The sequence below is a fragment of the Sus scrofa genome, chromosome 7 (assembly GCF_000003025.6).
Source record: "Sus scrofa isolate TJ Tabasco breed Duroc chromosome 7, Sscrofa11.1, whole genome shotgun sequence".
Classification (NCBI taxonomy): Eukaryota; Metazoa; Chordata; class Mammalia; order Artiodactyla; family Suidae; genus Sus; species Sus scrofa.
In genome coordinates, this window is record NC_010449.5 from 68,271,522 (window position 1) to 68,281,733 (window position 10,212).

The 10,212-nt window shown below is 39.4% G+C and overlaps 1 long non-coding RNA gene across 1 annotated transcript in view; it reads right to left on the reverse strand.

The window, feature by feature from the left end:
- LOC102165023 overlaps positions 1-9,939 on the reverse strand; it is a 43,661-nt gene extending 33,722 nt beyond the window's left edge. The window contains exons 1-2 of the long non-coding RNA XR_001297940.2: positions 8,858-9,939; positions 5,893-6,183 (exon numbers count right to left, since the gene is read on the reverse strand). This is a non-coding gene — a long non-coding RNA (uncharacterized LOC102165023). The remainder of the gene's footprint in view (positions 1-5,892; positions 6,184-8,857) is intronic.

Consider the following 10,212-nt stretch of genomic DNA (forward strand, 5'->3'; position numbering starts at 1 on the left):
ATAGACTCAGCTCAGATCTGGCGTTGCTGTGGCTCTGGAGTAGGCCGGCGGCTACAGCTCTGATTAGACCCCTAGCCTGGGAACCTCCATATGCTGTGTGTACAGCTCTAGAAAAGACAAAAAAAAAAAAAAAAAAAAATTACTATAGTCCCTCATTAAACTAACATTCTATGTCATCACAACATGTTCTAGGGCAGTGTCCTGTTTACACATTGCACTCTCGTCTTTGTAGATCATGTGTTGGTAGATTGCTTTGTTTTGTTTCGTTTTTTCAGCCATGGCATGCAGGCTTGATCTCAGTTCCTAGTGCTACAGCGGTGAAAGTACTAAGTCCTAACTACTAGATCACCAGGGAACTCCTGTGTGTTGGTAGATCTTGTTTTCAAGAAAATGATGAGGAAATTTATGACTCAGTTTTAAGGGAGAGGGTCATGTCTTACTGACCAAAGTGGCCATATATCTGGTAAGTGTTCAATAAATATTTTAATGATTATGATGACCAGTACCCTTTCTTTTTTTCTTCCTTCCTTCCTTCCCTCCCTCCCTCCTACATCCCTTCCCTCTCTCCCTCCCTCCCTCCTTTCTTTCTTTCTTTCTCTTTCTTTTTTGTTTTGGCCATGCCTGCAGCATATGGAAACTCCCAGGCCAGGGAATGAACCCACGCCACAGCAGCAACCTGAACTGCTGCAGTGACAACACACTATGGATCCCTAACCCACTATGCCACAAGACAACTCCATTTTCTGAATTCATGCTTAATATTAGGACTCCTTACCTTTGGGAATTTATCATAAGTAAATATTTAAAACAACTAATATGGAGTTTCCTTCGTGGCTCAGTGGTTAATGAATCCCACCAGCATCTATGAGGATATAGGTTCTATCCTTGGCCTCGGTCAGTGGGTTGAGGATCTGGTGTTGCTGTGAGCTATGGTATAAGTCGAAGATGTGGCTCCATTTTGGCGTTGCTGTGGCTTTGGTGCAGGCCAGCGACTACAGCTCCAATCGGACCCCTAGCCTGGGAACCTCCATATGCCACCAGTGCAGTACTAAAAGGAGTAAAATAAAATAACTAATAAAAGCATACAATATGATTTATTTGAAAAATTATTTACAATGATTCACACATCTTAGAAAAAAATCAAATATCCAATAAGATCATGGATAAGAAAATATGGTGCAAATACTATGGAATAATTACATAAACTATAAAATTTATTTTAAAAGTATTAAAATAATGTATTTGTGCATGTTAAGCTAAATATAAAAAGTAGAGAGTCTGATCTTAATTATATTAAAAGTGGAAAGAAACAGAATAAAACATTAACAGAATTGCTTCTATGTGGTATAAAGATGTATCAAAATTTTTTTTATTTTTATCAATGAATTTTATTATATTTATAGTTGTACAACTATCATCACAACCTAATTTTAGAACATTTCCATCCCAAATCCCGAGTCCATCCCTCCCCACACAAAACTGTCTCCTTTGGTAAGCATAAGTTTTTCAAAGTCTGTGAGTCTGTTTCTGTTCTGCAAATAAGTTCATTGTATCCTTTTTTAAGATTGGACCTATAAGTGATAGCACATGATGTTTATGTCTCTGTCTACACTTAGCATGATAATTTCTAGGTCCATCCATGTTGCCGCAAATGCCATTATTTCATTCCTTTTTATGGCTGAGTAATATTCCACTGTGTATATGTACCACATCTTCTTTATCCACTCTGTTGATGGACATTTAGGTTATTTTCATGTCTTGGCTATTGCATATAGTGCTGCAATGAACACTGGGATACATGTGTATTTCTGAGTCATTTCTCTGGAGTCTTTTCTCCAGATAGATACCCAGGAGTGGTATTGTTGGATCAAAGTTCTTAGTTGCATACACACAAAACTTTTTTTTTAAAGGGCCCGCACCAGTGGCATGTGGAAGTTCCCAGGCTAGGGGTTAAATCATAACTGGCCTACTCCACAGCCACAGCAACCCCAGATTTGAGTTGCGTCTTCAACCTACACTGTAGCTCACGGCAACACCATATCCTTAACCCACTGAGCAGGGACAGGGATCGAACCCACATCCTCACGGATACTAGTTGTGTTCGTTACGGCTGAGCCACAACAGGAACTCCACCTATACACAAACTTTAACAGAAAAATGAGAATTTACTTCAGGCTCTCATGGGTTCAACGAGTCAATGGGAAAAGAACAAACTTAAAAGACATCCAAGAGTCAATGTAGCTCAGGAAGACCAAGAAGTAGGAGGCTGCCAGATACTGCCCCCATCGAACACTGTCACAGCTGGACAATCAACTCTCATGGGCATCTGATTAGAGTACTAGCAGAAGCATCTCATTGACTAAGCCATGATCATACATCACTGGCTGCAGAAGGGCTACAGTTCAAGAAAAGGGAAGATGTTCCCACCTAAGGTTTCATTGTGGGAAGCAGAGCACTGCATCTCATCTACATGATAAATAATAAAGAATTTCTCCATAAAGGAAGAAGTGTTGAAAACTGGATGACCAAAAGAGATGACAAAAGTCTGCAATTTTTTTCTTTTTATATTTTCAACAATCTACAAATCATTTTCAGGGAACTCATATTATGTGTGAAATCTGATAAATTGAAACAGTACAACTTTTCTCTTCCTATAGCATGAAGGGTAACTGGATAATGCCACCCCAAAATATACCACTTTGTCACATTGGTTATTTTGAGCTACTGGCACTTGAAAAATGGCAAAAGCAGGAAGAGGCTTTCTTTGAACTCTCCTTATCTGCCTAAAGAAAGATCCTCCAAAAAGAAATCCAGTTGTCTTAAATCCCCTCCCTGGGAATTTTATCAGCCAGGGAAGATTGACTCATCACAGGAGAGGAGACCAGAAATTGAAACCATGTCGAGATAAACTGTTACAAACTATCATACCTCCCATTTATTCTTTGAAAGGCCAATTTATCTTTCCTAAAGATCATCTACTCTCCCCTAAGGAGCCTCCATGCCCCATCATTTTTCCCTATTAAACTGGTATTTAATTCTGAATTCTAAGACACCTTGGGGATTTCTCATTTTTCCCTGGGTAACTCTCATGTGTACATGGGGTATATGTATTAATAAACTTCTATTTTTCTCTTATTCTATTAATCTTTTATTTCTTATTTTTACTTTTTGGATCTTGCTCTTTTTTTTTTTTTTTTTTTTAGGGCCACACCCACAGCTTATGGAGATTCCCAGGCTAGAGGTCAAATCGGAGCTACAGCCACTGGCCTACACCACAGCTCATGGCAAGCCGGATCCTCAACCCAATGAGTGAGGCCAGGTATCAAACCCACAACCTCATGGTTCCTAGTCAGATTCATTTCCACTGAGCCATGATGGGAACTCCTGGGTCTTGCTTTTTTTTAAAGTTTTATTAAAGTATAGTTGATTTACAAAGTTGTGATAATTTCTGCTATAAAGTGATTCAGTTATACATATATACACATCCATTCTCTTTCAGATTCTTTTCCCACATAGATTATCACAGAATACTGGGTAGAGTTCCCTGTGCTATACAGCAGTTCCCTACAGGGCAACCATTCCAACTACCCAGTGTGAATATGTCAGTCCCAAACCCCCAGTCCATCCCTCCCCCAACCTGTTCCCTTTGGTAACTGTAAATTGTTTTCAAAGTCTGAGTTTATTTCTATTCTGGAAATAAGTTCATTTGTATCCTTTTCTTAGATTCCACACACAAGTGATACCATATGATGTTTGTCTTTCTTTCTCTGACTTACTTTACTTAGTATAATAATCTCTAGGTCTATCCATGTTGCTTCAAATGGCATTATTTCATTCTTTTTTATGGCTGAGTAATATTCCATTGTACTATGTACCACATATTCTTAATCTGACTTTTATTACAGGGGTCTCAGCTAAGGACTCAGAAGGGTAGATGAAAAATTCTTTTTCCTCCCCTATAAGCACTATGTTAAATTAACAAGGATTTGTTTCCAGTCATTGAGAGATATGTCTAAAGTTGGTATAAAATCTTCATCAAATTAAGAAAGCTCTATCATACTCCAACTTTGAGTTCATACTTTAAAAAAAATCATAAAAAGGCACTAAGTAAGATTTATCTAGTTCAACTGACTTCATGATTTTTCTACTCTGGTTTCTTTTTTTTCTTTGAGAGTTAAGATTTATGTGAGGCAAAAATAGGACTTCAGCCCTGGGGAGAAACCACCTACTGTGGTTTCTTAATGTGGTGAATTACATTGGTAAATTTTTCACTTTTGAACCAGTTTGGCTTTTCTAGGATAAACTACTAGATTTTGAATATGATTTTTAAAATACTTTTTGGATTTTTTTTTTTAGCTAATACTTTATTTAGGATTTTTTTTTTGCACTTACTTTCATAAGTATTTGGGGCCAATAGTTTTCTTTTCAGATATTGTCCTTATCTGGTTTCCACATCAAGAATTTTAGCCTTTGGAATAGTTCTCATCACAAGAAAAAAAAATTTTTGTAACTATTTATGGTGATGGATGTTAACTGGATTTATTGCAGTGACGCTTCACAATAAATATAAATACCAAATCGTTATGTTGTACACCTGAAACTAATACCTAAAACAATATAATGTTATATGTCAATTATATCTCAATTTTTAATGAATATAAAAAGGGAGTTCCCTCATAGTGTAGTGGGTTAAGGATCCAGTATTGTCACTGCTGTGGCGCAGGTTTCATCCCTGGCTCTGAAACTTCTGCATGGTTTGGCCAAAGGAAAAAAAGTGAACATAAATGAATGAATGAACAAATGAAAAAAGACTTTAGTCTTCAAAAGTGAGCTGGCCATTTCTTGGAGTTCCCGTTGTGGCTCAGTGGAAACGAATCTGACTAGGACCCATGAGGATGTGGGTTCAATCCCTGGCCTCGCTCAGTGGGTTAAGGATCTGGCGTTGCTGTGAGCTGTGGTATGGGTGGAAAACACAGCTTGTATCTGGCATTTTTGTGGCTGTGGTGTAAGCCAGAGACTAAAGCTCTGCTTCAGCCCTTAGCCTAGGAACTTCCATATGCCATGGCTGCAGCCCTACAAAGACCAAAAAGTAAATAAAAAAGCTGGCCATTTCTGAACTTTTTTATTTTCTAGAATAGTTTGCCTAGGAGAGATTAAGTGATTTGAAGATTTGATAGAACTCATTAGTGAAATCAGCTAGGTGTGGCTTTTTTTTTTTTTTTTTTTTTGGAGGAAAATATTTGACAGCCATCTGATTTTTTATTTGGCCACATCCACGGCATGTGGAAGTTCTCAGGCCGGGGATCAAACCTGCACCACAGCAGCAACCTGAGCCCCTAGAGTGACACTGCTGGATCCTAAACACACTGCATGAAATTTTTTAAAACTTAGCCTTAATTCTTTTTTTCAAATCTGCAACAAAAAGTGGTGATATAAAAATTTTAAAACAAGAGTCAATCATACTTCAATTTTTAAAAGATTAAAAGAGATGATAAAAAAGATTAAGTTGATAGAAATTTTAAAACTATGAATTGGTTAAAAAAAAAAATTGTACAAATTGGGCTAACCAGTGACTGCTTCTCTGTGCCAGAAACAAATACGGTAGTTTATACAGAGATGAGAGTACTATGCTTTCTGCATCCAGGAATCCAGAACACTGAAGTGGACTTGTGTTTACTTGTCCCTCCTTCTGAGAATGCAGAACTTCACTTGAGCCTTATGAAACATAAGCATTGAGGCTATGAGGTATTTCTGGTGAAATACAGACGAGCTATTTCCAGGAAACAGGTTCCTTCTCCTCCATATAGTAGAGAACTCTGCTTCCTCACCAAAGAGGTCTGAAGAAATTACTGACTGACAGGAAGTACATCAAGTAACTAAAAAATGCCTTACCTTGATATTCCAGTTGCTGGCAGATTGGAGACCCCACAAGCTGAAGCTTTTCTGATCAATCTCAAAAGTCTGGCGGTCCCTGCCAGGATCACCAATTTAAGCCTGTTCCTGGGGCTCTGTGCCATCTTGGCCTCCAACAGGGAACTCTGCCTTTCCTCCACTGCCAAGAGAGATTTTTACCTACCTCCTCCACTCCTCTTTCCCCTTCTTCTCAGCTTGTTTTACATTCAATCAACGGCAGTAGGTAAGATGGCAATTCCTCTTGCTGAGATTCCAATCTCTGGGGAAGACCTGTTTCCCAGTGTGAGGAAGGTAGGAGAGGTGAGATGGTAGATACGCCCCTTATCACTGTAGCGGAGGGGAAACGTGTTTATGGCCTCTCAAATCGGAGGTCTGAATGTGAGGTAGGAGGTAGATGGGCCCCTGGGCTGAGAACAGCTGGGACTTGTAAGGCTAAGTAAATTGGGCCTTGTTTCTCTTTGACATGTCAAGGAGAAAGTTAATTGCAGGAACTGAGCTCTGCTGGAGTGGAAGATAAGATGACCACTTCAATCACTCGTGGGGTCAAGGAGACCTTCCCAATTATACATGCGCAGTAAAACCCCTAGGGGTCAAAAAGGGAGGGGACGCCAGGCCATAAGTCTTGATACAGTCCTGGTGCCCTTCGTTTTGGAATCCATCTTTGCCAAAAGATGCTCACCCTTATCAGGGAGGATCCTGTGTCCACTCAGGTGTGAGAAATAAAACAAGATAATTGGCTAAAGGTAAACAAAGACCAGGAAAAACTGCCACGTGAGTTAAATCACCTCTCTGGCGCCCTCCTCACTGAGGGGAACACCTGCACCTGCACCTGCACTCCTCTTTAGGGTGTATTTTACTTCATTGCTTCTGACTTAAATAAACTACTTCTCTGTGTGCTCTCCCACATGATGTACTCTGACGCTAGCAATAAACTTTGTACCTGTTTTCACAGTCTTTGCCTCCTTGAAATATTCTTGCTTTCAACAGGAGGCAAGAATCAGGGCAATTCTACTTTTAGCCTCTAACTAGTGGTTGTGATTCCCGGTTTTCAACCAGGGTGCCCAGGCTCAATTCCTGAGCAGAAAATTAAGATCTCGCTCCAAGCCATCACTCACTGCTGTCTCTCTGAGATCAAATGTATTTCAAACAAAACAAAACAATACACAATTAAACAGTGATTAGTGTCTCAAACTACCAGCACAGCCTTATACTTGGGGATGTTAACTGTAAGTACCCTGGAAGCTGGAATTAGAAGCCTAGAACCATCTACAATACAATGCCATCATCTAGCCTGTGAACCCACTAACCATTTGGGGTATTGTATGAGAAAATGCTTTCGAAGCCCCAAATCTTAGGAAAATGAAGCAGAGAATCACAAATCAGTGATTCCCCACTACCTTACTCTTACACTGACCTGGGACTCTACAACTTGTTTACTCAGGAAAACATGTTGACTTCAAGCATTTCCAATGTATATACATGTCTACCACAAAACATTGACTTAGATACATTTTTTTGTTTTTTGTCTTTTCTAGGGGCGCTCCGGCGGCATATGGAAGCTCCCAGGCTAGGGGTCTAATTGGAGCTCTAGCTGCTGGCCTACACCAGAGCCACAGCAACACGGGATCCGAGCCGCGTCTGCGACCTACACTACAGCTCACGGCAATGTTGGATCCTCAACCCACTGAGCAAGGCCAGGGACTGACCTCGCAACCTCATGGTTCCTAGTCAGATTCATTAACCACTGAGCCACGATGGGAACTCCATGTTGTATCATTCTTTACCATTGAATTTCCTTACACAAACCCTAAGTATATCATTTAAATTTATGGGAGGAGTTCCCTGGAGGTTCAATGGGTTAAGGATCTAGCGCTGTCACTGCTGTGGTTTGGGATGCTATTCTGGTGTGGGTTTGATCCCTAGCCTAGGAACATCTGCATGCCACAGGAATAGTTAAAGGAAAAAAAAATTAAAAAATAAAATAATAATACAAGAATAAAATACTGATGAATTTTTTTAAATTTAGTCCATTTAAGAGGTTATATTAGGCACCACTCTGGAAACATAATTAGCCTTCCTAATGTTAAAAGTCAAGAATCTCAGAGTTGGAGAAAACCATAATTCAAAAAGATACATGCACCTCAACGTTCACTGCAACACTATTTACAATAGCCAAGACTTCCATGTCTAAGTGTAGTGAATGTCCACTACATTGTAGTCCACTGACAGGAATAGATTAAGAAAATGTGTATACGTATCTATATAATGGATATATATAATGGAATATTATTCAGCCATAATAAAGAATGAAATAATGCCATCTGCAGCAACATGGATGGATCTAAAGAATATCATACTGAGTGAAGTCAGAGGAAGACAAACATCACAGGATGTTACCTATATGTGGAATCTAAGAAAAACAGTACAGAAGGATTTATTTATAAACAGAAACAAACTCACAGATTTCAAAACAAATCTTATAGTTACCACAGATGAAATCATTGAGGGGAGGGAGTAAATGGGAGGGTGGGAATAAAATATACACACTACTGTATAAAATATATGGTTAACAAGAACCTACTTGTACAGCACAGGAAAATCTACTCAGTAGTTTGTAATAACCCTTGCGGGAAAAAAGAATGGATATATTTGTATGTATAACTGATTCACTTTGCTGTACACCTGAAACTAATACAATATTGTAAATCAACTATACTCTAATAAAATTTTTTAAAAAAGAATCCCAGAGTTGGCTCTATGTTTAATAAAATTATGACTTTTGATTAGTAATTCTGGCTACTGAACAGCCCAAGAAGAAACACGTAATGCATTAAGCCTTTCTACTAGCTTCTATATTGGAATAAATCTGTATGTCTCATGCCCAGAAATGAGAATGTGTCCATGATGCTATTATAAATCACCATACACACAGCGCATTACATACCCTTCAGTTTAGATGTTTGCTGTTTTCAAGGCTCTTCCCATGAGGTTACCAAGAAGATCCTTCTGAGATTTTGTTCCTTGGAGGAAGGAGGGTAGTTAGGTCCAAGGTGACTCGAGCATCTTCTAATTATTCCATCCACTTTCCAGCTAGCAACTGTGAGACTGAGAGGATCAAAAGGACTGGGGACTGCTTGGGAAGTTTTTTGTTTTGTTTAATCCTGTAAATATATATTCTTGTTTCTAAGGCATCAATTTCTTCTGTCCCAGCATGTTTTCTTTATTGGTTACTCACACAATGATAACAATTATTTGCATTGAGTGCCCACTGGCTCCTGGGAATTCTGTTGATTTAAGTGCCACTATCAGGGGAAGAGGTTCATGCTCTGTTCTCCAACTACCAATGAACACAAGCTCAGACCCAGCAGCTACCAGGCTTGAGTCTGTAGAGAGTGGTGACTGGCAGCCCAGAGCTAGGGAGCCACACACTCACAGCTCACAGCAGGGCAGTTGGGAGGAGGGAGGAAAGCCATCAACAGAAGCAGCTAGCTCTTGCCCCACCCTGGATCCTGGCAGCTGGTGGGCAAAGCCCTACTATAAGATGTGACAATCACACAACTGTCCTTGGAGCCACTGAGCTCTAATGATGAGCTCCAGGCTCAAAGAAGGTACTGGGCCACTCTCCATTCATCAGCCTAGCTTTTTTTGGATCTATCTGTTGAGGACAGCAGAGAATCCCAGCCTCAATCTTGTTTTGAACTGAATTGTTAGTTCAGGCAACAGAAAAAGCAGTTGAGACCCTCATCAGGAAGTCTCACATTGCTCCCTTTATTATTTAAGACAGGATATCCTATTCTAAGGATGTATGAAGGGCTTGGTCATATATATACACTGAAGGGTCAGAGGGAGGAAGTTCCTGCAAATGGTTTCTCTCTCAAGCCTCCTAACTAGCTGTAGACACATTCCCCCAAATCAGTTAGATTTTGGATTAGGGAATTTAGAACTTTTTTTTTTTTCCCACCACTGGTGGTATAAATGACATTCTGAAAAGATAAAGGTAACAATAGCCAAAAAAAAAAAAAAAAAAAAAAGAATCAGTTCAGGAAATTAGTGAGTCTGAAAGATCCTTTCTCCCCTTTAAGGTATGCGTGTGTGTTGCTTTTGGAGTGGATAAGCAATGATATCCTGCTGTGTAGCACAGGGAACTATACCCAATCACTTATGATGGAACACGATGGAGGATAACATGAAAAAAAGAATATATATATGTATAACTGGGTCATTTTGCTGTACAGCAGAAATTGACAGAACATTGTAAATCAATGACGACTAAAATTTTTTTAAAAGGTAAGGGTGTTA